Source organism: Oncorhynchus nerka, linkage group LG4, assembly GCF_034236695.1.
Source record: "Oncorhynchus nerka isolate Pitt River linkage group LG4, Oner_Uvic_2.0, whole genome shotgun sequence".
Taxonomy (NCBI): domain Eukaryota; kingdom Metazoa; phylum Chordata; class Actinopteri; order Salmoniformes; family Salmonidae; genus Oncorhynchus; species Oncorhynchus nerka.
In genome coordinates, this window is record NC_088399.1 from 30,768,727 (window position 1) to 30,783,793 (window position 15,067).

Below are 15,067 nucleotides of genomic sequence, written 5' to 3' on the forward strand. Positions count from 1 at the left end.
CACAATATAATAGAATGTGAGAATAGAATGTTGTCTACTCTGTAGTAGACAGTGTTTCCAACATTCTAGGGACATACTGACTAACAAACAGTATTTCATTTGAATTCGATGCAATTTATTTTCGCTTGAAGGAATTGGAAGACTACACAGTACACACATAACAAACAACATAGAGGACAGGACATACAGAACAAAACATCAGGAACAGCCAAATGTAGACCAACACAGCAGGTTAATGCTGCATTCGTAACCAAGTGGGAAATGGGAATTGACCACACACGACTGGGAAAAATCCACTTGAATGGCCCCTCTAACAGGTCATTATGAGTGGGAAACTTGTCTATCATACTGAGCTCCCATATGCTGACCTCTGATGTCACCTACCAAGGAAATGACCTCGATAACAGTATTTTCAGCAGTTAAAAGCAACAACAAAACGTTATTTACGAAAAGCAATCTATTAATAATATAGTTTTTGAACACTATCATTTGTTTACAAGCATGATATCCATACTTTAATTTATTGTTTACAGAGCAAGCTTGTTGGCCATTAGCCAATCAGCATTTTTCAACTAGTTCAAATCACAAGAGTGCATCCAACTGGTATTTGTATCATCATGAGCCAACTTTAGCTGTTTTTAACCAAGTGGGAGTAACTCCCACTTGGTTAAAAACAGCTAAAGTTGGCTCATGATGATATTCGTTTGCCATTCTTTTCTATTTAATTTAAAAATATAATTTAAAAATACCAGAGCCAAATAATGTATGGATTAAGAATCTTTATTTTGGATATTTATTTTAAAAGTAGGCTAGAATCCCCCTACCTGACCAGTGATGACCCCCATACCCCTGATGTCCCCTGCACTTTTGGCAGCGATTACAGCCTCGAGTCTTCTTGGGTATGACACTACAAGCTTGGCACACCTGTATTTGGGGAGTTTCTCCCATTTCTCTCTTCAGATCCTCTCAAGCTCCACCAGGTTGGATGAAGAGTATTGTTGCACAACTATTTTCAGGTCTCTCCAAAGCTATTTTCAAGTCTCTCGATCGGGTTTTAGTCCGGGCTCTAGCTGGGCCACTCAAGGACATTCAGAGACTTGTCCCGAAGCCACTCCTGCGTTGTCTTGGCTGTGTGCTTAAGATATTTGTCCTGTTGGAAGGTGACCCTTTGCCCCAGTCTGAGGTCCTGAGCGCTCTGGAGCAGGTTTTCATCAAGGATCCTGACTAGTCTCCTAGTCCCTGCCGCTGAAAAACAACCCCACAGCATGATGCTGTCACCACCATGCTTCACTATAGGGATGGTGCCAGGTTTCCTTCATTAAGTCAGGATTCCTATTTGACTTAGACATGCCTCCTTGCCCATCCAACATTTCCTCATCTCCCACCCTTTCTAATGTGACTATCCCTGATGCTTCTCCCTCTTTTTCCCCTGCAGTGACTGAGTCCAAGGTGCTAGAGGAGCTCCTGAAACTTGACCCCCAAAAAACATCTTGTTCAGATGGTTTAGACTCTTTCTTCTTTAAGGTTGCTGCCCCTATCATCACCAAGCCTATCTCCAACCTTTTTAACCTGTCTCTCCTTTCTGGGGAGGTTCCCATTGCTTGGACGGCAGCCACAGTTCATCCTTTATTTAAAGGGGGAGATCAAGCTGATCCTAACTGTTATAGGCCTATTTCTATTTTACCCTGTTAATCAAAAGTTTTGGAAAAACTTGACTGACTGGCTTTCTTTATGTCTATAGTATTTTCTCTGGTATGCAATCTGGTTTCCGCTCAGGTTATAGATGTGTCACTGCAACCTTAAAGGTCCTCAATGATGTCACCATTGCCCTTGATTCTAAGCAATGTTGTGCTGCTATTTTTATTGTACTTGGCGAAAGCTTTTGATACGGTAGACAATTCCAATTCTTGTGGACTGGCTAAGGAGTATTGGTGTCTCTGAGGGGTCTTTGGCCTGGTTTGCTAACTACCTCTCTCAAAGAGTGCAGTGTATAAAGTCAGAAAATCTGCTGTCTCAGCCACTGCCTGTCACCAAGGGAGTACCCCAAGGCTCAGTCCTAGGCCCCACTCTCTTCTCTATTTACGTCAACAACATAGCTCAGGCAGTAGGAGGCTCTCTCATCCATTTATATGCAGATGATACAGTCTTATACTCAGCTGGACCCTCCCCGGATTTTGTGTTAAATTCTCTACAACAAAGCTTTCTTAGTGTCCAACAAGCATTCTCTACCCTTAACCTTGTTCTGAACACCTTCAAAACCAAGGTCACGTGGTTTGGTAAGAAGAATGCCCCTCTCCCCACAGGTGTGATTACTACCTCGGGGGGTTTAGAGCTTGAGGTAGTCACCTCATACGTGTACATGGGAGTATGGCTAGACAGTACACTGTTCTTCTCTCAGCACATATCAAAGCTGCAGGCTAAAGTGAAATCTAGATTTGGTTCCCTCTATCGTAATCGCTCCACTGGTTGATGCTTATTTATAAAACCCTCTTAGGCCTCTCTCCTCACTATCTGAGATATCTACTGCAGCCCTCATCCTCCACATACAACAGCCGTTCTGCCAGTTACATTCTGTTAAAGGTCCCCAAAGCACACAAATCGCTAGGTCGCTCGTATTTTCAGTTCGCTGCAGCTTGCGACTGGAACGAGCTGCAACAAACACTTAAACTGGACAGTTTTATCTCAATCTCTTCATTCAAAGACTCAATCATGGACACTCTTACTGACAGTTGTGGCTGCTTTGCGTGATGTATTGTTGTCACTACCTTCTTGCCCTTTGCACTGTTGTCTGTGCCCAATAATGTTTGTACCATGTTTTGTGCTGCTACCATGTTGTTTTGCTACCATGTTGTTGTCATGTTGTGTTGCTACCATGTTGTGTTGTCATGTGTTGCTGCCTTGCGGTCCTAGGTCTCTCTTTATGTAGTTTTGTGTTGTCTCTCTTGTCGTGATGTGTGTTTTGTCCTATATTTATATGTTACATATATTTTTTAATCCAAGCCCCCGTCCCCGCAGGAGGTCTTTTTGTCTTTTGCCTTTTGATAGGCCGTCATTGTAAATAAGAATTTGTTCTTAAATGACTTGCCTAGTTAATTAAAAAAATATATAAAATCCTCCAGAAGTGATTGTGATTTAGGCCAAAGAGTTCAATCTTGTTTTCATCAGGCCAGATAATCTTGTTTCTTGTGGTCTGTGAGTCTATGTGCGTTTTGCCAAACTCCAAGCGGGCTGTTGTGCTTTTTACTGAGGAGTGGCTTCCGTCTGGCCACTACCATAAACGCCTGATTGGTGGAGTGCTGCAGAGATGGTTGTCCTTCTGGAAGGTTCTCCCATCTCCACAGAGGAACTCTAGAGCTGTCAGAGCGACCGTTGGGTTCTTCGTCACCTCCCTGACCAAAGTCCTTCTTCCCTGATTGCTCAGTTTGGCTGGACGGCCAGCTCCAGGATGAGTCTTGGTGGTTCCAAACTTCTTCCATTTAAGAATGATGGAGGCCTCTGTGTTCTTGGGGACTTTTAATGCTGCAGAAATCTGTGCCTCGACACAATCCTGTCTCGGAGCTCTATGGGCAATTCCTTCGACCTCAAGGCTTGGTTTTTGCTCTGACATGCACTGTCAACTGTGGAACCTTATATAGACAGGTGTGTGCCTTTCCAAATCATGTCCAATCAATTGAATTTACCACAGGTGGACTCCAATCAAGTTGTAGAAACATCTCAAGGATGATCAATGGAAACAGGATGCACCTGAGCTCAATTTCGAGTCTCATAGCAAATCAAATCAAATGTATTTATATAGCCATTCTTACATCAGCTGATATCTCAAAGTGCTGTACAGAAACCCAGCCTAAAACCCCAAACAGCAATCAATGCAGGTGTAGAAGCATGGTGGTTAGGAAAAACTCCCTAGAAAGGCCAAAACCTAGGAAGAAACCTAGAGAGGAACCAGGCTATGAGGGGTGGCCAGTCCTCTTCTGGCTGTGCCGGGTGGAGATTATAACAGAACATGGCCAAGATGTTCAAATGTTCATAAATGACAGTAGCAAAGGGTCTGAATACTTATTTAAATAAGGTATTTCTGTTTCAAAAAAACATTTTTTTGCTTCGTCATTATGCGGTATTGTTTGTAGATTGCCAATGAATTTTAAAAAAAACATTTTAGAATAAGGCTGTAACGTAACAAAATGTGGAAAAAGTATTCTGTATTCTAGTCAAGACCATCCTACTCAACTGTTGCCATACACATACTATTTTATCCTACGTTTTCTTCAAATAACATATACTATATACACAAAAGTATATGGACACCCCTTGAAATGAGTGGATTTGGGTATTTCAGTCACACCCATTGCTGACAGGTTTATAAAATCGAGCACACAACCATGCAACATTGGCAGTAGAATGGCCTTACTGAAGAGCTCAGTGACTTTCAACGTGGCACCGTCTTAGGATGCCACCTTTCCAACAAGTCAGTTCGTCAGATTTCGGCCATACTAGAGCTGCCCTGGTCAACTGTAAGTGCTGTTATTGTGAAGTGGAAATGTCTAGGAGCAAGTGGTATGCCACACAAGCTCACAGAACCAGAACGCTGAGTACAGAAGCGCATAGTGCGAAACAACGTCTGTCCTTGGTTGCAACGCTCACTTGCAACTGCCTCTGGAAGTAACGTCAGCACAATAACTGTTTGTTGGGAGCTTCATGAAATGGGTTTCCATGGCCGAGCAGCTGCAATACAAGCATAAGATCACCATGCGCAATGCCAAGCATCAGCTGAAGTGGTATAAAGCTCACTGCCATTGGATTCTAAAGCAGTGGAAACATGTTTTCTGGAGTGATGAATCTTACGCTTCACCATTTGGCAGTACAATGGACAAATTTGGGGTTGGAGAACGCTACCTGCCCGATTGCATAGTTCCAACTGTAAAGTTTGGTGGAGGAGCAATAATGGTCTGGGGCTGTTTTTCATGGTTCGGGCTAGGACCCTTCGTTCCAATAGTATGCAAGTATAAACACCATGGGACCATGCAGCCGTCATACCGCTCAGGAAGGAGACGTGCTCTGTCTCCTAGAGATGAACATACTTTGGTGAGAAAAGTGCAAATCAATCCCAGAACAACAGCAAAGGACCTTGTGAAGATGCTGGGGGAAACAGGTACAAAATTATCTATATCCACAGTAAAACAAGTCCTATATCAACATAACCTGATAGGCCGTTCAGCAAGGAAGAAGCCAGCGCTTCAAAACCACCATAAAAAAGCCAGACTACGGTTTGCAACTGCACATATCCCATCGTTATGTTTGGAGGAAAAAGGGGGTGGTTTGCAAGCCGAAGAACACCATCCTAACCATGAAGCACGGGGGTGGCAGCATCAGTTTTTCATACCAAGATGGCATAGCAGCTAGTTGCTATCCGTGTGACTATTGGCTTACGTCGATCCCGGAGCAAACATAAATTATTCCAGAGCTAGCCAGCTGAAGAGTTCCATCAGCCACTCTTGGGCTACAATCTTTTACTGCCGATGCGGAGCCCCACCAGGCCTTCACGACTGGACTACCGACGTTATCTGCCCGAGGGAGTTATCCAACGGGCCCCTCCGTCGCGACGTTACCTGAACGCCCATCTGTGGCCCGCTAATCGTTAGTTGTCTTATCGGCTTCTATCTGAATAGGTCTATTGGACAATTTTTTACCGACGGAAACGCACGAGGTGGCTTCAAAAATACCTCCATCCTATGCTAGCTTTATCTTGGCCAGGTCGCAATTGTAAATGAGAACTTGTTCTCAACCTGCCTACCTGGTTAAATAAAGGTGAAATAAATAAATAAAATAAAATAAAAAATGTTGTGGGGGTGCTTTGTTGCAGGAGGGACTGGTGCACTTCACAAAATAGATGGCACCATGAGGGAGGACAATTATGTGGATACATTGAAGCAACATCTCAAGACATCAGTCATGAAGTTAAAGCTTGGTCGCAAATGGGTCTTCCAAATGGACAATGACCCCAAGAAAACTTCCAAAGCTGTGGCAAAATGGCTTAAGGACAAGGAAGTCAAGGTATTGGAGTGGCCATCACAAAGCCCTGACCTCCATCCTATAGAGAATTTGTGGGCAGAACTGAAAAAGCGTGTGTGAGCAAGGAGACCTACAAACCTGACTCAGTTACACCAGCTCTGTCAGGAGGAATGGGCCAAAATTCACCCAACTTATTGCGGGAAGCTTGTGGAAGGCTACCCAAAACGTTTGACCCAAGTTAAACAATTTAAAGGCAATGCTACCAAATACTAATTGAGTGTATGTAAACTTCTGACCCACAGGGAATGTGATGAAAGAAATAAAAGCTGAAATAAATAATTCTCTCTACTATCATTCTGACATTTCACATTCTTAAAATAAAGTGGTGATCCTAACTGACCTGAGACAGGGAATTTTTACCAGGATTAAATGTCAGGAATTGTGAAAAACTGAGTTGAAATGAATTTGGCTAAGGTGTAAGTAAACTTCTGGCTTCAACTCTCTCTCTATATACAGCGGGGCAAAAAAGTATTTAGTCAGCCACCAATTGTGCAAGTACTCCCACTTAAAAAGATGAGAGAGGCCTGTAATTTTCATCATAGGTACACTTCAACTATGACAGACAAAATGAGAAAAAAAATCTATAAAATGACATTGTAGGATTTTTTATGAATTTATTTGCAAATTATGTTTTGTTTTCTTATGTATACCACCCACTACCTTGTCACAACATTAACTTATTTGCTCAAACACATTAAGAAATAAAGAAAATCCACAACTTAACTTTTAACAAGGCACACCTGTTAATTGAAACGCATTCCAGGTGACTACATCACCTGGTGGCTACTTGAAGCATTTGTTTAACACTTTTTTGGTTACTACATGATTCCAAATGTGTTATTTCATAGTTTGATGTCTTCACTATTATTCTACAATGTAGAAAACAGTAAAAAAATAAATAAAGAAAAACCCTTGAATGAGTAGATGGTTCCAAACTTTTGACTGCTTTTGATTGGTACTAGATATTTATACATACATACATACATGTTGTTTCCTGTTTTATACAGTCCCATTGATTCCATTCCAGGAATTACAGCCAGCCCTCCTACTATGGCTCCTTCTACCAGCCCCCACTGCCACAATAACATCCATCTGCTAAATATGTGTATGCGAGAAATACAATTTGATTTGAAGTAATTAGTCAATTTTGTAGTTATTAATTCATATCATAGGCTAATTTGTGTTTTATAATTTGGCCAATCATCAAAAGTATCAATATGGTCAGTAAAGCAAGTTCGAGCTCTCTTGTGGTGGTCACATTAGGCCTCCTACTCAGACTTTGCCCTCCTACTCGGACTTTGGTAGCCTATTACGAACCTTACTTTCTGTTTCGCTACAGACTTTGGCCACAGAGTGCTGTCTATGCTTTAGCCTCCTAGTCAGACTTTGCCCCCCTACTCAGACACAGTCTATTTCCTGTCTTCTCCACCAACATTCTACCTTCATTCCTTAGGATAGGATTATCATCTTTCCACAGTTATCTTCTGAATGTCGGATTTTTTTGCAAGTGCAAAAAAAGTCCTATATTACAAAGATATAAAATAGTTTTCGCACGTTATCGCAATAGTATTTGATTTCTTTTCACCACTAGGGGACAGTGCAGGTCTTCCCAAGTGAGGACACAGAAGCTAGAGATGAGGTACTGCAGATGAGTGACACCAAAAAGTTGTCACCGGGGGCGTTAGTTGGGTCCCCATACCCTAGGTAAAGACCAAAAAAGTATTCCTTTAAAGTTGGCAACAACAACAAAAAGTAAAAATAATTCCAATTCTGATTAAAATGCAAAAGCATTTTAGCATTGTGGTTGACTTTAGGACCATGGGAGCACTGCTCGGAGAGCAGCCAGTCTGTGCGCCTTTTATGACTGTTTTAGAAAGCTGAGGGCAGTGCACCTATTGCTTTGAATTTGATGTCATTTGAACATAATGTAAATTGATAGCCAGGGGTTAATTTAACTGGGAATTGAGAGGTGGGGACCCTTCAAAATTAAAACCTGCTTTATTGCTATTAAAATATAAGTTGTGATAGCTGTAAGCATAATTGTTATTTTAATTTATTTGCCCAATAGTCTAGTGCAATTTTGGTTTCATGTAGGCCTGGTATGGTATGAACAACTTGCTATTTAGAGCATTTCCCCTAAACACGTCTTGTTTTTGGCTTCAAATACAATAACAATGGTAGGCAATAACAAATGTGCATTGCATTGCAGTGACAGAACGATAATTGAGAAAATGCTAATCATTAATGATTTAGTTGGGCTAACTTTTTAACTTCTTGCTGTAGGCCTACTTCATCATCATCCTCTACCTGCATCCCTAATCCCTACCTGAAGCCTATCTGCCTCTGGTATAATGCATTTCCACCTCTCACTCGATCAGTCTTGCTTGCCCATCTTCCTGAATTAAAATGGCATATTCTAACTGATTAATCTTGCTGGCAAAACATCATTAAATATTGCTAAGTAAATATAATGAGCACCCAGATAGTGCAAATGCTATGTAGGTGTTACGCCCCTGAAAACAGGGGAGAAATAATCACGAGTGATACGGTGTTGTATTCTCAAGTCAACGTTTAGTTCAATCATTTCACAAAAGTAACACATTACAAAACAACAGAAAACCCATTATACAAATAACACAGCAAAATATCTTACATTTACATTTACATTTAAGTCATTTAGCAGACGCTCTTATCCAGAGCGACTTACAAATTGGTGCTTATGACATCCAGTGGAACAGCCACTTTACAATAGTGCATCTAAATCTTTTAAGGGGGGTGAGAAGGATTACTTTATCCTATCCTAGGTATTCCTTAAAGAGGTGGGGTTTCAGGTGTCTCCGGAAGGTGGTGATTGACTCCGCTGTCCTGGCGTCGTGAGGGAGTTTGTTCCACCATTGGGGGGCCAGAGCAGCGAACAGTTTTGACTGGGCTGAGCGGGAACTGTACTTCCTCAGTGGTAGGGAGGCGAGCAGGCCAGAGGTGGATGAACGCAGTGCCCTTGTTTGGGTGTAGGGAGCCTGGAGGTACTGAGGTGCCGTTCCCCTCACAGCTCCGTAGGCAAGCACCATGGTCTTGTAGCGGATGCGAGCTTCAACTGGAAGCCAGTGGAGGGAGCGGAGGAGCGGGGTGACGTGAGAGAACTTGGGAAGGTTGAACACCAGATGGGCTGCGGCGTTCTGGATGAGTTGTAGGGGTTTAATGGCACAGGCAGGGAGCCCAGCCAACAGCGAGTTGCAGTAATCCAGACGGGAGATGACAAGTGCCTGGATTAGGACCTGCGCCGCTTCCTGTGTGAGGCAGGGTCGTACTCTGCGGATGTTGTAGAGCATGAACCTACAGGAACGGGCCACCGCCTTGATGTTAGTTGAGAACGACAGGGTGTTGTCCAGGATCACGCCAAGGTTCTTAGCGCTCTGGGAGGAGGACACAATGGAGTTGTCAACCGTGATGGCGAGATCATGGAACGGGCAGTCCTTCCCCGGGAGGATCTTATTAACAACGCGCATGTTCATTCACAATCGACATAAAATGGCAGCTACTCTCAGTACGATGCTATTCTTCACTTCAACCGAGCAGGGCTAATATTACTCTCTTCAAACTTAACTCTAACTTCCTCAAGACGTTACTAAAACACACCTTAAACACTCTTGACATGTTAGCGAGTTATAACATTTAAATTACTATTTTTATCATCAATAAAGTACCTGAAAACAGGGGAGAAATAATCACGAGAGTGATACGGTGTTGTATTCTCAAGTCAACGTTTAGTTCAATGAGAAAAGACCGCGATTTTCCCCAGGAATATGGGTGGAGACCAGAGCAAACGATCTCCGGCTCATAGATTAAGAGCATTTCGTAGATCACAGATTAACACTTTTAGGCACTACAAAATAAAGTAATCAATATAACGTTTACACATTACTCTCACAATTCGTACCCTTTGACAGATTTGAACTTGAACACAATTATACGAATGTTATCAATCTCTATCAACTAATACTGAATGCATATTTTTAACCTTAGATGTTTTAAGATCCTTACATACTATGAATTTACTAATACTTTTTAATGTATAACAGGCTATGAATATTTCCTTTAACCTGTCACATAGGCACCACAATAATCAGACAGAGACAAGCTGTCCTGGGGAAACATTTGTGCGGTCCTCCTCCTTGTTGGCAACTATGTTGCAATGTTAATATTCTCGCTGCCTTGTTGATACAAAATGTTTCTATATTCTCAGAGCAGACTTCTTTGTTTATACAATCAGTGGCGATTTTAGCATGTAACTCTTGGTGGGGCATGCCAGCACAGCCACTACACAACACTAAACAATACATGAATTGCACTAGAACGGTGTCAAACTGTGCCCACAAACTGTTAGTTCCTACAGCAGTCCCAATGCCTGCTACACCTGGCTATCAGCGCAGCCTATTCTGGCTGCAAAACAGTTCATTCGGTCTCATTTACTGCCTTAAAAAAACGTAGCTGATATGACTGACTTGCTTAAACAAATGGGGTTTCTACTGACAATTGGGATGTACAAACTATGGCATAAGGGGATGCTGAGCGGATAGGAAGGAATCTATAATTTAGATTAAGATGTTAATGAGCGAGCTAGGACGGACGTATTCAATATAACTAGTTGTTCAGCACTTTTGAAATGTACCGCGACAGAATTCAGAACATGGGCCGTTCTGACTGTATTCTCCCTGTACACCAAGTCAGAACCGTGGGATAAATAAGGGGGGGGCATGTAAGCAGACAATGAAAGCTCTTACAATATTCAATGATGGCATTTCTCTAATACAGACTATAGGCTAAATGTGTGCCACCAAGTCAGAAAAGTAGGCTAAGTTATTAGGTGAAAAGGGAGAACATTATTAGGGTGAGGCACATGGGCTACGAACAGCTTACTACACAATATACACTTGGTATTGCTTTCTTAGCTATAATATACATATCTCCCTGTCCCATGTTACATCATTTATGCAGCAGCATACAATACATTTTTGGACTCACTTGAACAGGAAGGTGGCGCAGCGATCCTTTGTCGTTAATTTTGTCATCAAAGTCTGCCATTCTCTGGATTTATGGTGCTTTCAAGACAACTGGGAACTCGAAGAAAGAAAAAAAAACAAGGTTGAATCATGACATCAGTGATCTTCAGTTCCGAGCTCTAGAAAGAGGCCAGAGTTCCCAACTTGGAATTCCGAGTTGGATTACCGTTCAAAACGTATTTTCCCAATCGGAGATCTCAGTTTTCTTGGACTCACTGAAGTCTGAGATTTCCCAGCTCCGAGAAGTCATGCTGGATTGACAGAATGGCCAGTGTTGAATGTTTATCTTTTTAAGCTTGGAAAAGAGACCCTTAAACCCAGACTTGGACACCCACTCCACTGAAAATAAAATGATTTGCCAGTAGATTGTCAACTTGATTTATGATGATGACTGCTAACTTGCTAGCTAAGATTTAGAAAGTAGGATGTTGACATTATCAGTTTCCAATTTAAGCTATGGTACATATGAGGTGATTTGACGTCATTTTATCTGTGACCTTCTTGGATGGGCACTTCTAATGTAACTCTATGGCAGCACCCAAGGGGCTTGAATTATTGAGCTCTCCCCGTAGATTTTGCAGTGACGTAGTGTCCCCATGAGTGACAGAACACTGAGCCAATCACGGCGCAACTAGAGAACATTACCAACCACAGAAAGCACTGAGCTAGGCTGAAACACCTACATTTTGGAGATGCCTTAATCAAGAAAGCAAAAAAGGGCTTTATAATATATATTTTTTACATTGTTTTTAAACTGATATGGCATTTCCAGTCAACTGTTTTATGCTCTGGTTACTTTCACATTGATGTTGGTACAGTATTTGAAGTCGACCTTGATAGCATGTATTATGCATCTATTTCATGTTGCGCTGTTCCACAAGTAAATAAGTCAATGTATGTACACTGAGTATACCAAACATTAGGAACAGCTTTCCAATATTGAGTTGTACCCCCTTTGGCCTCAGAACAGCCTCAATTTTTCAGGGTGTCAAGGTGTCAAAAGCATTTCACAGGGATGCTGGCCCATGTTGATGCCAATGCTTCCCACAGTTGGGTGAAGATGGCTGGATGTCCTATGAGTGGTGGACCATTGTTGACACACATGGGAAACTGTTTAGCGTGAAAAACCCAGCAGCATTGCAGTTCTTGACACAGACGTAACGCCTGGCACCTTCTACCATATCTTGTTCAAAGGCACTTAAATATTTTGTCTTTCCATTCACCCTCTGAATGTCACACATACACAATCCATGTCTCAATTGTCTCAAAGCTTCAAAATCATTATTTAACCACCCCTTCATCTACACTGATTTAAAGTGGAATAAACAAGTTACATCAATAAGGGATCATAGCTTTTACCTGGATTCACCTGGTCAGTCTATATCATGGAAAGAGCAGGTGTCCTTAATGTTTTGTACACTCAGTGTATGATGAGTAGCACATGTCAGGATTAGTGTCCCGCTCCTTGAAATCGGCAGCTCTAGCCTTTAGCTCTGTCCAGATGTTTGCTATTTTATTTTAATATTTTACCTATAATCCATGGCTTCTGGTTGGGATACAGTATGTACGTACGGTCACTGTTCGGACGATGTCGTCGATGCACTTATTAATGAAGCCGGTGACTGAACTCCTCAATGCCACCAGATGAATCGCGGAACATATTCTAGTCTCTGCTAGCAAAACAGTGTAGCATCCACTTCATCGGACCACTTCCGAATTGAGCGTGTTACTGGTACATCCTGTTTGAGTTTTTGCTTGTAAGCAGGAATCAGGAGGATAGAGTTATGGTCAGATTTGCCAAATGGAGAGCGAGGAGGAGCTTTATATGCATCTCTGTGGAGTGAAGGTGATCTAGAGCTTTTTTCCCTCTGGTTGCACAGGTGACATGCTGGTAGAAATGAGGTCAAACGGATTTCAGTTTTCCTGCATTAAAATCACCGGCCACTAGGAGCACTGCCTTTGGATGAGCGTTTTCTTGTTGGCTCATTGCCCTATAATAACTTGTTGAGTGCGGCCTTAGTGGCAGCATCAGTTTGTGGTGGTAAGTAGACAGCTATAAAAAATAATAGTATGGTAAATAGTAATGTCTACAGCTTATCATGAGGTATTCTATCTCAGGCGAGGAGAACCTTGATACTTCTTTAATATTAGAGATTGTAAACCTACTGTTGTTGACATGCTGCTGTTCCAGTTTCAACTGACCTGAGCCCTAGGACCATGCCCCAGGACTACCTGACATGATGACTCCTTGCTGTCCCCAGTCCAGCTGGCCATGCTGCTGCTCCAGTTTCAACTTCCACCTGACTGTGCTGCTGCTCCAGTTTCAACTGTTCTGCCTTATTATTATTCGACCATACTGGTCATTTATGAACATTTGAACATCTTGGCCATGTTCTGTTATAATCTCCACCCGGCACAGCCAGAAGAGGACTGGCCACCCCACATAGCCTGGTTCCTCTCTAGGTTTCTTCCTAGGTTTTGGCCTTTCTAGGGAGTTTTTCCTAGCCACCGTGCTTCTACACCTGCATTGCTTGCTGTTTGGGGTTTTAGGCTGGGTTTCTGTACAGCACTTTGAGATATCAGCTGATGTACGAAGGGCTATATAAATACATTTGATTTGATTTGATTTAAACCTGGTCCGTCTGCGGCTTGGTCCAAAGTCTTGCGGTCTTCTGGCTGAGTAGGGACTGAGGTTAGCTCAAACACTCAGGTTAGACACATACATGCACACACAACCTCATACACTACACACACGTCATATCGGTCCTACAGTGCTCACCAGTCCTACAGTGCAAACCTGAACTACAGTACACACCTGTTCTACAGTGCACACCTGGCACTGCTGCTAGTGTCTGAGCTTAGATCCCAGTGTCTCCTGCAGGTAAGAGCGAAGCTGTGCATGGAGGTGATAAGGATTGTGTGTAGTGTAGCAGGGTTGTGCAGAGGTCAAATCCAACCACTGAGATGAGGCCCGTTGTGATCGTTATTTTCTGGTTGAAACAACTTGCTATGATCTTCCCTGAATTTTTCCTCTCTTTGAACCTGATAAGATTTGGCCCTGTAAGAAGACCCTTCTAGACTTCAAGTTTGTGCTTTAAATGCAGCTGATTGGCAATAATGAAGTTCCTTCCTAGGGCTGTGGTGGTCATGACATTTTGTCAGCTAGTTATTGTCATGCAAAAGACTGCCGGTCTCACGGTATTCAACCTTTAATGAACATAAATACATTTAGCATCTCCAGGCTGACGCGTGCCTTTGGAACATCTACATTTAAAAAAGTTGAATAAATACGTTTAATATACACCATCAAAATAAATCCATTATTTATTTTAGTCAGGTCTAAAGAAACATTATGATAGGAAAAAAAACATTTTCAGAAGGACAGAATATGAGTTGGCCAACTGTATGTTAACTGGCTATGCTCCATGCCATAGGCTGTAGGATTGTTCATTTAGTAGATAAGATATGCTTATAGGTCTTGGGCCATTATTTTATATGATTTTATACTAAGAAGAATATAATTTAACTTAGCTGAATAAAATAGAAAGGATATGTTTCCCATTACAGGTGCGAATGCACAATTTGAAGTGGCTATGTTGAGTGTTAAAGTGTCAACTTTAGTTATGAATGATACAAACCTTAGAATGTCTTAGAAATCAAAACATCCAGTGCACTCGGAAAGTATTCAGACCCCTTGACTTTTTCCAAATTCTGTTACGTTACAGCCTTATTCTAAAATGGATTAAATTGTTGTTGTTTTTTCTCATCAATCTACACACAATACCCCATAATGACAAGGCAAAAGCAGATTTACATTCACATAAAATTACATAATCTTTCAGACCCTTTACTCAGTACTTTGTTGAAGCACCTTTGGCAGTGATTAGAGCCTCAAGTCCTCTTGGGTATGACACTACAAGCTTGGCACTCCTGTTTTT